This window comes from Paroedura picta, chromosome 8 (assembly GCF_049243985.1).
Source record: "Paroedura picta isolate Pp20150507F chromosome 8, Ppicta_v3.0, whole genome shotgun sequence".
NCBI classification, from domain to species: domain Eukaryota; kingdom Metazoa; phylum Chordata; class Lepidosauria; order Squamata; family Gekkonidae; genus Paroedura; species Paroedura picta.
The window spans coordinates 94,192,091-94,209,717 of NC_135376.1; positions in this window are offsets into that span (position 1 = coordinate 94,192,091).

A 17,627-nucleotide genomic window follows, 5' to 3' on the forward strand; every position below is an offset into this window, starting at 1 on the left:
GTCCACAGACATAACAGGAAGGCTCCTGGGTGGCTGGCTGGGAGAGAGCTAGAACAATGAACATCAAGGAGAAGAGAGCCTAGCAACCCTGCCCACATCCTGTGAACTCAGGAAACCTCATTTAGTGTGGCTCTGCATGCACAGCAGGTAGGGGGCACTAATGCGCATGCATGGCAGCTCTGCGCATGCGCATTTGTGTCTATCTCTCCCCCCCCCCGCATCATGAAGCTCACCAGGCTGTGAGCAAATTGGCCGCCAAAGCTTCGCTCGTGGCCCAGCTAGCTTCTTGCTGCGAGCTTCTTGCTGCGAGGGGGCACGCCGGCGGACACAAATGTACATGCGCGGAGCTGCCATGCATGCGCTTTAGTGCCCCCTGCTGGTGAAAACGCGCATGCACTGCGCCCTGGCTTCCAGCACTTCCCCACCCCCAGAGGCGGTCCGCAACCGCAAAAAGTTTGGGGACCGCTGGCATACATCACTTCCAGGTCATGTAGGCACATCACATTTATTTCCAGCATTCTTCTCTTTTGGGGAAGATAATCTGCGGGGGAGGGGGAGGAGTTGTGACTTGAAAGAGGGGGATAACCCGCATCAACTGGGAAGGGGGAAATCTGGTAACTGGGAAGGGGGAAATCAGCAGAGATCAACAAGATTTCTCAGTTATAATCCTGAAGAATTTTGTAGGTCTCTAACGTAATACTGGACTTGAACAGGGCTGCCAGTCTTCACATGACTAAAATCATTTCACCTCATGAAAAATGGCTGCTAAGGAAGGTAATGTCAGGAACCAAGCAGTTGAACCCCCGCATACTCACCTCACAGACATCACTCTCGGGCTTCAGGGTGAAGCTTTAAGTAGAAAAGTCTTTATTTGGAAAAGTCAGCAAACAGAGTCCATACTTTGCATATGTTCACAGACAGGAAACTTTGACAGAGACAGAGGGTAGGGGGGTGGCCGGACCTATATATCTGGGCCGTGGGAAAGGAGGCAAGATCAGAGACTGGCATTAGGTGAGACTCAGGCATTCACACAGGTAAGTAGAATCTGACCGCTTTTTGATATAGCTAGGTGTTAAAGCAGTTCACACATCTGTTGTTTTGGATATCCGGGGAAGACAACCTTGAAGGGAGATAGCGAGGTGCCGCGGAAGTTGGATGAGATCTTTGAAATGCAAGTGAGGAGCAAAAGGAGGGGCACTGCTCCTGAGTTCGGCCGAGATGCCTATTTGGAAAATAAGCACATACATGTAGCAAGCAGGGCAGGAACCCAGGGTTCGTGTCAGGTAAACTCTATAAAGTCCATCCCCTCCCCAGGCCTCCTTCAGGCTCCACTCCCCAAACCTCCAGGTATTTTCCAACACAGAGCCGGCAACCCTAGACTTGAGCCCAGCTCTTCTACTGCAGACCAACACAGCTACTCTAGTGAAACAATATGCCATGAGGTTTCTCAAAATATTTGCAGAGCTTTCCTATATCCTGAAATTGACCTCACGTTTTGTCAAAAGAATGTCTTCTGGAGAAGATATTGTAGTATGTAAAAAACACAAGGAAGACTACTTTGGATAAGCAAATTAAATAACAATTCGTTGGAAACAATAAGTTGATTTAATACCAAATATGACTTTGTCATTCATCATCTAAACATAATAATTCAGACCAACACAGCTACTCATTTGAATCATCTAAACATGTAAACGTTTCAATTGTATTAAAAATCACATAATGTCATATTGTCTAAGCATACAGTACTTGTAAGCCTGTAGGACTGGTTGCATGGTATATTAAAAACACAACATTTTGATAGCTCTGTAGTACAGAGGTGGGCAAACTGTGGCCCTCCAGATGTCCATGGACAACAATTCCCATGAGCCCTGCCAGAATTCATGGGAATTGTAGTCCATGGACATCTGGAGGGCCACAGTTTGCCCACCCCTGCAACGGACAAATTGTGCACATTGTGTACATTGATAAATGTACTAGTTTTTTCTACTCTACTGCTTGCTCATTTTTGTAAGTGATTTTGTGGATTTTTGCACCTTGCTGTTGGAAGTGAGTGGATTTAAATTCTGTTAAGAAGAAGAAGAAGAAGAGTTGGTTCTTATATGCTGCTTTTCCCTACCGGAAGGAGGCTTAAAGCGGCTTACAGTCGCCTTCCCATTCCTCTCCCCACAACAGACACCCTGTGGGGTGGGTGAGGCTGAGAGAGCCCTGACTTAAAGGTCTAGGCCAGGGGTAGTGTTACCCAAATTGCTTGGACACGTGTCCTAAAAACACGTATCTTTGAGCTTGTGGGGAATATTAGCTCAAATGCTGCGAGAGGGGGGGTAACTTAGCGTTATCGGATCGTTACCTTTGTATACGAGGGTTTATTCCGCCCGTGGGAACTCAAGGCAAATACAGATTTAAAGGTAAAATATTAATATAAGCTTTTATTGAAAGGAAAATAACAAAAGTACACACAAATAGCTAACACACATACAAGCAGTCATATAGAGAAGGGGGAGGAAGAGTGGAAGGCTTGATAGTTACCTGTCCGAGGAGTGGTGGGTCAGAGGAAGGAGCACGAACCAGCGTGGGAGGTCCCGGGTTGGAAGACACTCAGAGTGGCTGTGTGAAGCCACAGTTTTTATAGGATTTTGGGAAGGGGGCTATGTGACAAGGCTCAGGTAAGCATGTGCTGGAAGTTTCCAGGGTCCCCAGAGATTAGGACAATACCTGGCCAAGTGGGGGTGATGGCTGTAAATGGATTTTGATAAAGGTATTAATGGCTCTGAGGAAGAGAGCCATCAGGTCTAGCTGGCAGGGTATGGGGTGGAAATACCCCCCTGGCAGAGGGGCCAAGTGTGAAAAATGTTGCAAGACAAAGGATTTTCCTAGGAGCCCTTAGGCAAACAGGAGGAAGCCAGTCCACTCACTTAGAAATACAATGGGGGGGGGGGGGGGGTCGAGAGTAGGGCATGGAGGCACCTGGATTTCCAAACCTGAGGCAGAGAGCAAGATTTCTAAGATGGAGTCTGGCCTGGCTTGGCTGACCCTAGCAGTGTCATGGCTTTAGCTTAAGCCTAGACTATTGTGGGGTGCCATTGGTTATAGAAGACAGTGTGCCAAGGCATAAGGCAGGGATCCTGCCATGCGTAACATTCCCCCCCTTCTGTAGTGAATTATATGTCCAATTTATTCACTACAGACCAATATACTGTGTTAGTGGCGGCAAAGATTGAAATTCAGACTAGAAATTCAGAGAGAAAAGTGGGGCCATCTTCTGCCACTACAAAAACTACAAAAACTTAAGCCAAATTAAAAACAAAACACATTTAGGAGGGGTTTGGGTGACTTAAAGAAAGCTGTGAAATTGCTGTTCCTCTTTACCACAACCACTCAAAACTAAATGTAACATACATGAACTATGAACTAGCTAAGCGTGAGGTCTCCACCATATGAATAAAGCAATGAACCAATGCAAACTAATACATTGAGCAAGGCAATCTAGCAAACAATAGACAAAAAGCAAATGCAGTGAAAACCAAATTCTAGGCAGGCAGGAAACTGTGGGCAGTACCTGAGCAATATTTTAGAATGCGAGCACTAGGCAATCCTAAAAATGCTGGCAATTAATATCAAGCAATTACTATGAAGCAAGCAGAAAGTGGTAGAAACTAAAAAGTTAGGCAATGAACTAAGCAATGGCTTCTAATAAGCAATGCAATAAGAACAAGATAAAGCTAAGCAATTTAGCAAAACTTATATACATAAACTAGCAAACTATTTAAAACTGATGATACAGGCACAATGCAATAGACAGTGAGTTGAAATATAGGGCACAATACAATTTGGAATACAGACAATACAGTTTGAAAAACTTCCTCCCCCCCTTGTCCCATTGGTAAAGGTGGGAGTGAAGCTGGAGATTCCTTGAATAGTTGAACATGATGATTGATGAGGATGAGCAACTGGTTCAGCAGTTGAAGATGTTGATATATATATGCATATATATATATATATAAGACATTGCTGGGTGATGTTTGCAAACACATAGAATGGTAAAGGAGGTTCCTCCATGGGGGTAAAAAGCAACTTTGGCGAGGATCCATTTTATGAGAAAGCCACTGGCAAGAGGTTGTGGCAACAAGCAAATAGCTGGAGATGTGTGCAAGTCCGGGTTAGCTTGCAAGTTGATCTTCTTCCCCCCCTCGTGACTGAAATGGCAGGGGAAGAGGCAGTAAAGGCACTAATCCAGGGCGTCAGAGGGTATGCAGGGTCAGAGTTAGCATACAGAAGAAGCAGCAGGCCGGCTGGGCAGTGAGGCTTCATAGAGCAGGAGCTGGGGTAAACAGCAAGCATCAGAAATTCACCAGCAAGTAGGCTGGGGCAGAAAGCGCAGAGCAGCAGGTCATGACCACAGGACACATCCATAGCAAACGCAGGCAGAGGATCGCTGTCATCTTGACCAGGTCAGGTCTGGAGGTTGGCGAGCAGGATACAGGTGAAGAGCACACAGGCAGGACCATCAGGAACTGGCCTGGCGATCTGAGGTTTGTGATGCACAAGCCTGGAGCCTCCTTAGGGCAGACTTGGCAGACGTGGGTTGCAAGAATATTTGAGTGGCCCAGGGCATCAACAGCACAGTGGAGCTGAAGAGCTCAAGGGGAGACACCCAATTGAGAGAGGGACAAAGATTGACAAAAGTTCAGTGGAGAAGTGTGTACAGCTGCAAAGAGTGATGCTGCAAAGTCTGTTGAGGCTTGGCTCAAGTAGGAACACACCCTGATGGATATACAGATTAGGAAAATACTCAAAAATTTAGAGCTTTGAAGACAATGAACTCAAAATGAAAGATTGGAGCAGAGGGGTGCCCCCATAAGTGACTGTCAAAAAGATCTACTGTGGTGGGTGCCCACCATGACCTTACAGAGACTGAAAATAGAATTTAAGAGGAGCTAGATGCCATCTCCAGGGAGGGAGAGGGAGATTAGAGTGCAATCATAGAACAAGGGAAGGAGGATGCCAAACTCCTGGTGAGTTTGGGAATCTGAGAGAAAATTGATAGATTACTATGGGTGACTGAAGCAAGATGCTTTGTAGAAATACAAAAGAGGAGAGAAAGTCCTTCAAGTCCTGTAGGCTAGGTCTACTGGCCTTCTGCACTGTTGTGTAAAAAGAAGCACTCAAAAAAAGAATTAAAAAAGCCAAAATTAAAGATTCCTGCAAACACGTTGCAAATGGTCTATGAATGAATAGATTAGCAGCTCAAATACAAATATGTATATGAAGGGGAAAGATGAGAATTGCTAGATAGAATCTGGTCAATTGCTTCCCAGTTAATAAGCACAAAAAGAAATAGATGCTCTGATATGCAATAGGTTAAAAGCAAACTACAGATTTTTCTCTATAAGAAACATAAGATAAATCAAAACACACAAAGAAAGCTTCAAAAACCAAAACTTGGATTGTGATCTATAAAGATCTTGCAATAAAGAGCACAAGAGAGGACTCCTAATTAAAAGAGGACTCAAAAACATGGCAAAAGAATTTGCAAAATATTGTGGATTGACATAAACAATCTAAAAAGTTAGAGCACATAAGCACAAATCTAAAAGCAAAGGTTTCTTATAACCTTAAAGAAAATTCAAGGGTTGAGGAATAGAAACTTGTTTTTCAGATTGAGATCTGCCTGCTTGTAGGCCAGGCTGATTGGATGCCAATTTCTTCTTTAAAAAGATACATCTATTGGAGTACTGCTGAGGATATGAGTGGGAAAGAATGAATGAGGAGAACATGAAGAGTCCCATTACACAATAGTGTGTCAAAAGAATTGTGTTTTTTAAGGAGGAAAGACTGTTCCTCTGTACATACACAGAGTGCCTTTTCATAGGAGTCAGGCTGAGTGGAAGCCTGAGCACCCAAATGAAAGATCTGTATGAAGCTTTCTAAACATATTCAAAACAAAAGCAAAATTGCAAAAACAGATTTTTAAACAAAATGGTCTTATGAAAAAGGGGGAAAAGATGTTAACTGCCAATTAAAATTTGAAATGGGAAGTAAAAATGTCAGAGGGAAGGAAAAGCTATGGAGGGAATGCCTTTTCTCAAAGAGAAAATATTTCAACTAAAAGCAGCCAAAATTGTCTTAAAATAAAAACTAAAACAAAACATATTTTAGAACAGAACTATTTTACTGTACTCTCCCCCCCCCCCTTAGATTCTCTCTGAGGTAGGGGTCAGTCTTTAAAGAAACAAAACTTCTTCCTGATTTGGGAAGAAAGAATACTTTCTGTCCTTTGTTATGTGGATTAGTTGCCTGGATGGGGGAGAGCAAGGCATGAGTCATGGGGCTGAGTGCCTAGGAAGGCAGTTAGACAAAGAGAGTCTGTTTCAAGATTGCAAAATAGTGGCTGTTTCAGTGTGACTGCAACTATAGCTGGAGGCTCTACCAATTGCAGCCAAATTTAAAATTTGAAAATTTTAAAGTAAAAATGGAAGCACACATGTTGAACCATTATTTTTCCTGTGTATATCATTGAATCTGTTAACTTTGCTTGCAATATTTACTGGGAGGAGGGAAGCTAAGAGAAAATTGAAAAGGAATGTTGTCCTTGCAACAAATTCTTCCCTGTTAAAATAATGGTTGTCACCTTGGATTTTGGAACTCTGTACAGGTTCAGAGGCAGGGTTTCCTTGCTGACTCTGTGATGGGGGAACTGAGAATATTTCCTCTTCTTTAAAGACAAGAGGTGAAGCTGGGTTACTGGATCTGCTGTATTTTCTTTTCAATTTATTATCTGTGTGGCTTTGGAAATCCAGTACATTTTGCAAATGGGTTTTTACATTTAAAAGTTCACCCTGGAATTCCTTGTTTTTCTCATTAAGATCCTTAATTTCTAAATCTTGTTTCTGGGTAAGAGTTTTAAATTTCTCTATTTCCTTCTGCCAGTCCTTAGGGGATTCAGAAGAAATTTCTGTGGGTCTAGTTCTCGTCTCCATCTCTGGCTCAGATCTGAGCATTTTCCTGGTTTTCCTCTTCCTCATGGCCTTCACAAAGGCACACATGAGCACAGATGTGGGTTGGTTATCATACTGGGTCATGTCTGCCCCAGTATTTCTAAGTTCCCGCCACAGAAAAATCCTGTTACTGATTCTTTTATTGCGCTGCTGATGGGCAGAATTTCTATTCTGGAAGTATTTAGGTTTGAGAGTATTTGGGGGAAAATTATTTGGAGGGAAACCATTTTGTGGCTTACTCCTTTCTCCTGGCTTCTGTTTGCTCCAGCCATTAGGTGGCTGCAGGGAGCGATTGCCTCTATTCCTATTAGAATTGGGGTGATTCTGATTAAAGTGGTTCTCCCTCTTGATCCTGTACTGAGAGTGGAGACCACTGTTTGCCTGAATGTTTAAATTTTTGGAGTCCTGGTTAGTGGAAAATTCAAGAGAACCTGATTCTCTAAACTGGCCTGCAATGGGGAGCTGTTTCTGGATTTCCTGCCTCTCAGTTCTATCTGCAGGGGTTGTAACTAGAACTGGGTGGAAGGGAGCTGAATTTTCCCCTTGGGATTCTATGAACATTTTGGGGGTTATTTCTTCTGGCAGAGGCTCAGAAGGTAGAAGGGGAAGAGTCTCTGTATGAATTGTGGCAACTAGAGCCCTTTGGAGCTCTAACTGCTTTTCAAGTTGCTGCATTTTTCTATGGCATGCCTCATGGCTTACTTGAGCATGCTTGGCCACATTGTTCTCCACTAGGAACTGTGCAGCTCCCTTGATCTTAACTAGCTCTGCTTCTAGCTCGAGAATGCGAGCCTCTGCTACCTCAGCTCTCTGCCTTGTGGCTTGGAGCTGACTTTCTAGTTCCTGGATGGTCTGAAGCTGATGAGCCTTCTCCACCCGTGCACTCAAGCGCTCAGGTCTCATGTCCTCCATCTCGGAGAGGTGGATGACATGAGCCTCACGCTGTTCCAGGAGATCAGCTAACTGGGCCTCCCGTTGTTCGAGATGGTCAGTCAGCTGAGCTACCTGCTCCTTCACTAGGGCATCCTTCTCCTCCAGGGCATGTTGCAGCTCAGCAATCTGGGCTACACTGTCCTGAAGGGCAACAAACATACCCCAAGTGGCATAACAGTCCTTACTGCCACCCCCGAGCTTCCTGGTGTTACACCATTCTTGGAAAGCCTCGGTAAGGGTTTCCAGGGGGTTAGAGCTTTTAAAAGCTCCCGGGCGCCAGGGGTTCCGGCCGCCCTTCTTGGTCACCCAGAGTGTCAATCTGTCTGCCGGTTCCTTACGGGCAATCAGGCTAGTCAGATTGAATCTGGATGCCATTTCTTCCTATTAATTTCCAAGATCTTAAAGGGGACGGGGCTTGGTTTTCTGGCTTCTTGTCGCTGGGCAAGCAAGCACAGAGGGGATGAGTTTAGGGGCAGCCGCTGCTCGTCTCTTAAACAGCAGGGGAGAGAGGGAAAAGGATCCCGTGGAGTTTAACCTCTTACGGGTGTGGCTAGTTTGTTTTTGGCTGAGAATGGCCGGGGCTCTTCTCAGTTCAGGGGGAAAACTACCAAAAACCAAGCAGAAGGCTGATTTTTCCAATCAAGGTTGCCGGAGCGCACTTGATCCTCGGGAAAACCACCGAAAACCTGAAGGTATTTTTAAGGAAGAGATCACTGGGGGATTTTCTTGCGGCTTCTATATCCTTCAAAGCGGCAAGGGGAAAAGGGGGAAGGGCTCCCGTCAAGGCACGTCCTTACGGGGTTTGGCTAGTTTTCTTATTTTATACCGAGATGGCCGGGGCTCTCTCGATTCAGGGACAAAACTACCAAGAAAACCTGAGGGTACCGGCTAATTTATTCGGTTAGGATCGCCCTGGCTTTCCTGAACACGGGGAAAATTACCAAAACCTGGATCATCTGAGCTTCGCAAAGCCCGCTTGAGTTCTCGTGCCACTCCCGACACTCGAAACTCCAACTCCTGCGGTCGCAGGGCAGTTTTGTGCTACAGAGAGCGACTCTGCTTGCACAGATTTTAGCAGTAGGGGGATTTTCCTGGTCCTTCCTACAGCTAAGAGGAATTTTGCCTAACGCCTTCCTACGCTTGGCAAATCCCTAGTTGTTGGGTGCGTGTCGTCCACCCGCCCGTCTAAAAGCCTAAGAAAACCTTGCCTCGGTGTTCCTAGCCTTAAAGAAAACTGTTGTTGGGTGCGTGTCGTCCACCCGCCCGTCTAAGCCTAAGAAAACCTTGCCTCGGTGTTCCTAGCCTTAAAGGAAACTAATCTCCAGCAGGAGCAAAACAATAGCAAAAGGGTAGAAAAGAGAGAGAGAGGCCAACCCCTTTAGAAAGCACACTTCCAAGAGCACATTCACACACTTATGCCAAGAGTTCAAACGGGCTTTTCCCCTTACGTCCGGGTTACTGGAGAGTGCCATGCGTCCACTTTACTCCCGAGTAAGCCTGGGGCAATTGCCCGCGAGATCCACCATAATCTGTTACCCAAATTGCTTGGACACGTGTCCTAAAAACACGTATCTTTGAGCTTGTGGGGAATATTAGCTCAAATGCTGCGAGAGGGGGGGTAACTTAGCGTTATCGGATCGTTACCTTTGTATACGAGGGTTTATTCCGCCCGTGGGAACTCAAGGCAAATACAGATTTAAAGGTAAAATATTAATATAAGCTTTTATTGAAAGGAAAATAACAAAAGTACACACAAATAGCTAACACACATACAAGCAGTCATATAGAGAAGGGGGAGGAAGAGTGGAAGGCTTGATAGTTACCTGTCCGAGGAGTGGTGGGTCAGAGGAAGGAGCACGAACCAGCGTGGGAGGTCCCGGGTTGGAAGACACTCAGAGTGGCTGTGTGAAGCCACAGTTTTTATAGGATTTTGGGAAGGGGGCTATGTGACAAGGCTCAGGTAAGCATGTGCTGGAAGTTTCCAGGGTCCCCAGAGATTAGGACAATACCTGGCCAAGTGGGGGTGATGGCTGTAAATGGATTTTGATAAAGGTATTAATGGCTCTGAGGAAGAGAGCCATCAGGTCTAGCTGGCAGGGTATGGGGTGGAAATACCCCCCTGGCAGAGGGGCCAAGTGTGAAAAATGTTGCAAGACAAAGGATTTTCCTAGGAGCCCTTAGGCAAACAGGAGGAAGCCAGTCCACTCACTTAGAAATACAATGGGGGGGGGGGGTCGAGAGTAGGGCATGGAGGCACCTGGATTTCCAAACCTGAGGCAGAGAGCAAGATTTCTAAGATGGAGTCTGGCCTGGCTTGGCTGACCCTAGCAGTGTCATGGCTTTAGCTTAAGCCTAGACTATTGTGGGGTGCCATTGGTTATAGAAGACAGTGTGCCAAGGCATAAGGCAGGGATCCTGCCATGCGTAACAGTAGTCAAACTGCGGCCCTCCAGATGTCCATGGACTACAATTCCCAGAAGCCCCTGCCAGCAAATGCCGCAGGGCCGCAGTTTGACTACCCCTGGTCTAGGCCAATTCTGTTATAATGGTAGAAATGTTATTGGCCAATGAGATGCCACCCAGATCTAAGTGGCATATTTCCCCAAAAGAATGGCTTTCATGTGAACGTTTCCCTGTGGTAAATGAGACAAAATGTTTGTAAGTAATGAATCCCTGAATATAGCCTTAGTGGCTGTAGTCATAAGCAGATTAAAATTCGCATATTATTAACCGATTCACACTGCATGGGATGTCATTCCAGTTCCCATCCATGTATATTTCTATGCAGTCTTCATGCTCCCCATTGGGTTCATTTGGGGCCCATTTGGAGTATTGCATTTGATCACCATTTAAATGCTTAAAAACACCTTCCGTTTCCTGGTCATTCATTCCAAGAAATGCATGTTTGCCAATCTTGGCGACGAGTCTTTGCACGGCCGTGTTTTCCTCGTCATCCCTTGGCGAAGCAATCTGCATACCGTAATGGGAACACGAGCTTTTTGAAAGCTGATAATTCCCTTCAGCTCCATTGGTTACAAATTTTTTCTCTCTTGCTGTTGTACTGTTTGGAAACATTTCGCCTAAAAAGACTGGCAAAGAATACAAGCCAAAGTTAATTCTTCCTTATGCCCTTCTATCATAGCCAAACAATTTCAAATCATTTTGCTCATTTGGCTGCACATACGAGGGGTTTAATAACGAGATTGTCACGCGTTACCTTCTGCCTTACCTGTTGAGGTTTTACTTGCAGTCAACTGCAAATCCTTCAGCTGCTCTTGTAAATGACTGATCTGAGTTTTAAGAAGTTCAAGTTCTACAAGGAAATCAAAGCGTTGAGGCAGCAGGACAATCACATTGCTTGGGCAAACCGAAAACTCAAAGGGACCTTGAATAAATACTTTGTAAATGTGGGCCATTTGAGAAGTTTCAAAACTTGACCCACTCTTTCTTTCATGCTTTATTTGGCTTTCCTGTGCCATCGAGTTATTATTTCTTTATTTTACTGGAGCTTGGGGCTTCAGAGTTCAAAATGGCACAGGCCTCTGAGAGGGACTCAGGGAGTTCCTCAGCCGGACGGCCATGTTACTCTGTAGGAGTGGAATAAAATCTGAGCCTGCCTAGCGCCTTCGAGGCCAGCAAAATTTCCCTCTTTTTCTTTTGTGTCCGTTTTATATTATTATCTTGTTTTTTTTAATTAAACAAACAGAAGAAAGGAAGCAATTCCCATAAATTCAAAACATGGATTGAAATAATAAACCATTTCCAATTATAATTTTGAGGATATTTTCCAATCTGTGTTTTTTTAAAGCATTTTAATACCCAGCTGTGTAATTTCAAAGTTTCACGATGTGGCCATTTTGCCTTGTTACAGCAGAACCTGTAATTACAGGCCTTGATTCTTGAGACAGGCTCCACAAGAGGACGAGTGCTGGACATTTTGTAAAACGGCACTCAAAGGGCATGTTATGAGCTGATTTGTTCAGGTAATCTAGCCCATATTTCTTTTCTTGTCCCAAACCCCATTAAGGTAAAAGGTAAAGGTATCTCCTGTGCAAGCACCGGGTCATGTCTGACCCTTGGGGTGACGCCCTCCAGCGTTTTCATGGCAGTCTCAATACGGGGTGGTTTGCCAGTGCCTTCCCCAGTCATTACCGTTTACCCCCCAGCAAGCAAGCTGGGTACTCATTTTACCGACCTCGGAAGAATGGAAGGCTGAGTCAACCTTGAGCCGGCTGCTGGGATCGATCTCCCAGTCTCATGGGCAGAGGTTTCAGACTGCATGTCTGCTGCCTTACCACTCTGCGCCACAAGAGGCTCTTTCAAACCCCATTATATGGATGCAAATTGCTGTCAGGTATGAAATTGCTGAAAAGTTCTGTTCCAGGGAAAAACCTGAAATTATACCCTCGAGTGCTACTAAAGGTCTATCTCTAGTTGAAAATGTTTCCTGTCCTAATGGAGCCAGTGAAGTTCACCCTATGTCCATATTACTTTTGTGCATGAAAACAAGAGACACTTTACCTCTGCTTCCACTGTCACCTTTGGGTCCTTGTTCACCTCGATCTCCTTTAGACCCAGGAGGACCAGCTTTTCCTGGGGGTCCTTGGATCCCTCGTAATCCTGACAATTCATTATATTAATGGGCAAATGACAAGTTGAAAAAAATGATGGGCATTTTTGTATTATAATCAGGAATGAAAACAAATCATTGTGCAAGACAATATTCTGAAGCAAACAAAATGGGAAACCTATGTTATTCCTAAAGATGCCCCAGTAGATATGGGGGTCCCCTCTCTTATCTCTCTGCGTCCTCTCAGCTGACTGGTGGGGGGACTGGCTGCAAAAAAAAAAAAAAATGTTTCAGTGATGTCCCAGATGCAACATTGACGTGATCTGGAAGCGAGGTAGGCAAACTGGGGACATTGGGATGACACTCTGGGGTTTGGGCAAAAGCTCTATGGTAGAAGCTAATTCTACCATACAGTTTTTCCCAACACCAAAATGTTGCCCTGAAGGTCATGTTGGAAGTCATGTCAGGGATGTCGCTGAACATTTATTTTAATTTAACCTTGCAGTTATAGATTGCCCCTCTTGAACCAGCCATCTTAGGATGGCTTACAACAATATAAACAATATAAACATAAACAATAAAACCATACAACTACACTGGCTGAGACTCCCTGCTCCAGGTAAGCACACTCTCCATCTTCTGTCAGCTGCCCGGAGGGACCTGGCCACCCTAGCTGTTGCCCACTTCTTTGGAAGAGGATGCTCATAGGACCTGTCTACCCTCGGTGCAGTGGTTAGGCGTGGGGGGCCTCTAATCCAGCAGCTGGACAGATACTTCTGGATGCTTGAGGTTGATCCTGCATTAAGCAGGGGGTTGAACTAGATGGCCTGCATGGCCCCCTCAAACTCTATGATTCTAACTTTCTAAAGACACTTGGTGGACAACAGGTGTAGGCAGGCACCGTAGCCTCCAGAGGCATCACGTCAGAGAGCCCTGCAATAAATCCTGGCTCTCCTTTTGACACCTGTGTTGGCTATTGACCTTTGAAATGGTTTAGACTGTACCTTGGCCTCCCATTTCCCCTTTAGGACCTTTCTCTCCATCTTTTCCTGGTAATCCTTGAATTCCCGGGACGCCTGGCAGCCCATTGGTCCCAGGTGTCCCAGGCAATCCATTTACTCCAGCAAGGACAGCACAGGTGTTCGCTTTCTCTTCACAGTTGCATGGCTCAGGGTCCGATGTTCTCATCAGTGGGACTCCCAGCAGAAAGACGCAGAAAGAATGAAGCTGCATAGCTCAACGAGCGAGGTCTATGGAGAGAAATGCCCAAGTCAATATTGTTAGGTCTGGGATCATGGACCAAAGCCGGCAATGGACACTCGCTTAATTCTTATAGAACCTTTCTTGCTTCCTCTGGCTGTACAGAACAAGCTTTCTCAACCAGGGTTTCATAAAACCCCAGAGTTTTCTCAGTAACCCTGGAAGGGTTGCACCGATTGGGTGGGAGTGAATTAATTTTTAAGAAGTATTGATACCCTGTTTTTCACTGCATGAAGGAGTCTCAAAGTGGCTTACCATCGCTTTCCCTTCTTCTCCCCACAACAGACACCCTGTGAGGGAGGTGGGACTGAGAGACCTCTGTGAGAACAGGACTATCAGGGCTGTGACAGCCCAAGGTCACCCAGCCAGCTGCATGTGGAGGAATGGTGAATCAAACCCAGCATGCCAGATTAGAAGATGCTGCTCTTAACCACCACACCACACTGGCTCTCTATATATTTAATTTTTAAAAAATTAATTAGGTGAAGCAATCATATGTAGTGTCAACCTGCCCCCCCCTCCCAAAATGGCCAATGATGGGTATAGAGAAATATTCTCATTTTAACTGCATTGGAGGGCCTGAAGGGGCGATGGAGGAACAGATTCCTGTCTCAGGCCTGTTCCAGCTCAGCAGAGTAGGCCTCTGGGCCATTTCTTAGGTCGGAAAGGTGTGTGGGGGTGGGAGGGTGATGGAGCATGATGTCATATACCTGGGAGTACCTGGGTGATGTCCCTTTTGGTGACGTGACTTCTGGGGGCGTGGCATGGAGGGGAGCCCTGCTGACATCATTTCTGGGGTTTCTCAAAGCCTGAAGAATGTTTCAGGGGTTTCTCAACAGTAAAAAAAAGACTGAGAAAAGCTGATAGAAGAGGCGTGAGAGATCTGTGCTCAGAAACCTATTTTTAAAGCAGGAAAAGAAATTGAGGAGCTGGAGGTGGCAAATCTGTTTGTCGAAACCAAGTATCCAGAGCCAGAGTGAGCCCCGGGCATCTAATGCTTGTTTTCAAGTCTTCCTCAGTGACTCTACAAATCGAAATAAATCTCATATTATGACAGATACAATAAAACGTTTTTTGTTCAAATGTCATCTTTGCCTTCTTTTATAAATATTTATCAGATTCAAATATTGCTCCACTATTTAAGTTTTTGTATATAACATTCTGTGAAAATAAAGAATATCATGGAGAATTTATGTACTGTGTATGCCTGTACATATACATTGGTTATACCTAAGCAAATTCCAGTTCTAATCATACCTTTTGAGTATCACTGACCGTCTCAGTTTATCCAGTTTTAAAGCCTCCATAGAACCCAAGAACCTTATCGCTTAAATACGTTGGAATTGGAAAGTCGGAGTGATGAAAAGTCATTAGCTCTGGAGATGAGCTAATTTGAAAAGGGTATCCTTGTGTGAATTGTGAACGGAGTTCTTCCTTTTACATTACAGGGGAAAGTATCAAGAAGTGTTCCTTAAGGGACTTTGCCTCAAAAGGGCTTTTGATAAGCAGTTTGTATGCAGGAAAGTATTTTAAAACAATATGTTGGTTTTAAAAGTAATCCCGTTATAAAGAACTATGACAGTTATGCATAACCTCATGCCCGGACACTTCGTGGTTGGCTCTGCCTCCTGCAGGAGCCATTTTGGGACTCTGCCTACAACCATAGAATCATAGAATCTTGGGACTCTGCCTACAACCCTGAATTTGAAGGATGCCCACAAGCTAGAAAAGGTTGGGGACTCCGAATTAACCTACCAGATGTAAATGCATGGGATGCTATGGCTCTATTGTGCAAAACGTTATCTTTAAACGCTCCTGCGGAGCGGTAGTAATAAAGGAGTAAGGGCTAAAGGGGAGGAAATAGGGCGGGCTCTGTTCATGATAAAAACTCGGAGGGCCCAATCAGGAGCCGTGAAGCGGCTCCTGATTGGGCCCTCCGAGTGTCACTCGAGGGCCAAGCAGCCAATAGGGAGCCGCGCAAATAGGGAGCCAGGATGGAGCAACGGCCTCGGGTGGGGAGGGGAGGGGGGGAGCAGCTCCGTCCCGGGCAACAGAGCAGGCTTGTTGCGTCTCCAATGCACCGGGCCTGCTCTTTTCCCTGGGACGGAGCAGCGGCCTCGGGTTGGGAGGGGGGCAGGGGGAGCGGCTCCATCCAGGGGAAAAGAGCAGGCTCGGCGCCTCCGGAAGGCTCCCCACCCGGGAAGGCTCTTAGAGCCGGCGGCCGCACTGCCTGGGCGCCTGCAATGGCCTGAGGTTCGGGGGTGGGAGTGGGGAGGGAGCCCACTACGCCCTCCTGCCTGCCTGCCTACCTTCCCTCCTTCCCTCCCTCCCGGGGGGGCCCCTCCGCACCTCCCCACCCACCCACTGCCTGCTAGCGCCCGCTGTATTTTCCTTACAGCGGGCTTAATTTCTAGTACAAGAATAAATCTGTTGAATTTTTAAGGTGCCACGAGAATTGGGTTTCGTTTCTGCTCCGGCAGACTTTCATAATTCCCTTCTATCTCAAGGTAAACTACATGTACAAATAACAGATTGCATTGATACTGAGTGTGTGTACGGTTGTGAACCCGGTTAATCATCAATTTCATTCCTGGATCTTCTTCAGAGAGGTTTTGACTCCTCCCCAGTAACACACCCACATTTGCCAAATTATCTCAGGTCTAGAGAACTTAGGTCAGGCCTCTTGACATGGGAACTTTTCCAGAGCAGTGTACGGTTGCTGTAGTTTAGTCTGGAACAGTGACAGCGATCTGGATCTCTGCAAATACAGATTTCCCACACATAGCTGGCTGAGAGCCTGATCACACATTATGCTGTTTCTGGGTTCACCATGGGTCCTGTCAAACCAGATGTACAAAGGGAACACTTTGTTGAATTTTAATACCCAAGTAGGGGGTGGTGATTTGGACTGATACCACTGTAACTGGAATCTCCCTCCCCCTGCAACTGGAATCAGTTCCAAAGTGTTGCTGTTTGAACCCAAAGGGACATTTATATGCACTGATGGGTTGCCTGATGAGGTCCACAGCAGGGCAAGTGGCAACCATCTAGATCAGGGGTGGGCAAGCTGTGGCCCTCCAGATGTCCATGGACTACAATTCCCATGAGCCCCTGCCAGCACAGGAATAGCCAGCATTTTCTGGCAGGGGCTCTTGGGAATTGTAGTCCATGGATATCAGTTTGCCCACCCCTGATCTAGAGCTATTGAGAACTTAAGAAGAGCCCTTCTAGGTTCAGTTTCCTGTCTGACACAATGTCCAAGCAGTTCTTCTGAAGGCCCAACATCAGGGCATAGAGGCTAAGGCCTTCCCATTTAAAGAAGAGTCCTGCAGGATCAGACCAGCGGTCCATCTAGTCCAGTCTCACACAATGGCCAATCAGTGCCTTTGGTGAGATAACAAAACTGCATAGAGGTCAAGGTCTTCTCTTGATAAGAACTCTGCTGGATCAGACCAGAGGTCCACTTTAGTCCAGCATCTTGGCTGTCACAGTGGTGAACTCATTTGTCCAGATGGTCAACAATGGCATAGAAGCTGAGACCTTCTCGAATATGAACATAAGAAGAGCCCTGCTGGATCAGACCAGTGAGGGTCCCTCTAGTCCAGTATCCTGTCTCACACAGTGGCCATCCGGTTCCTCTGGAGGTCCGGCAAATAGGGCAGAGAGCCTGAGGCCAGTGGCCCATCTCGTCCAAACTACTGTCTTGCACACTGGTAAACCAATTCCTCTGGAGGGCCAACAAAAGGCAGGGAGGCCAAGGCCTTCCCATGATATGAAGAGTGCTGCTGGATCTGACCAGTCAAGCAGCAGCCACCTTAGTTTTTTAAGACAAGAGACAGAGGAGAAGAACTGGGGGTTTTGATGAG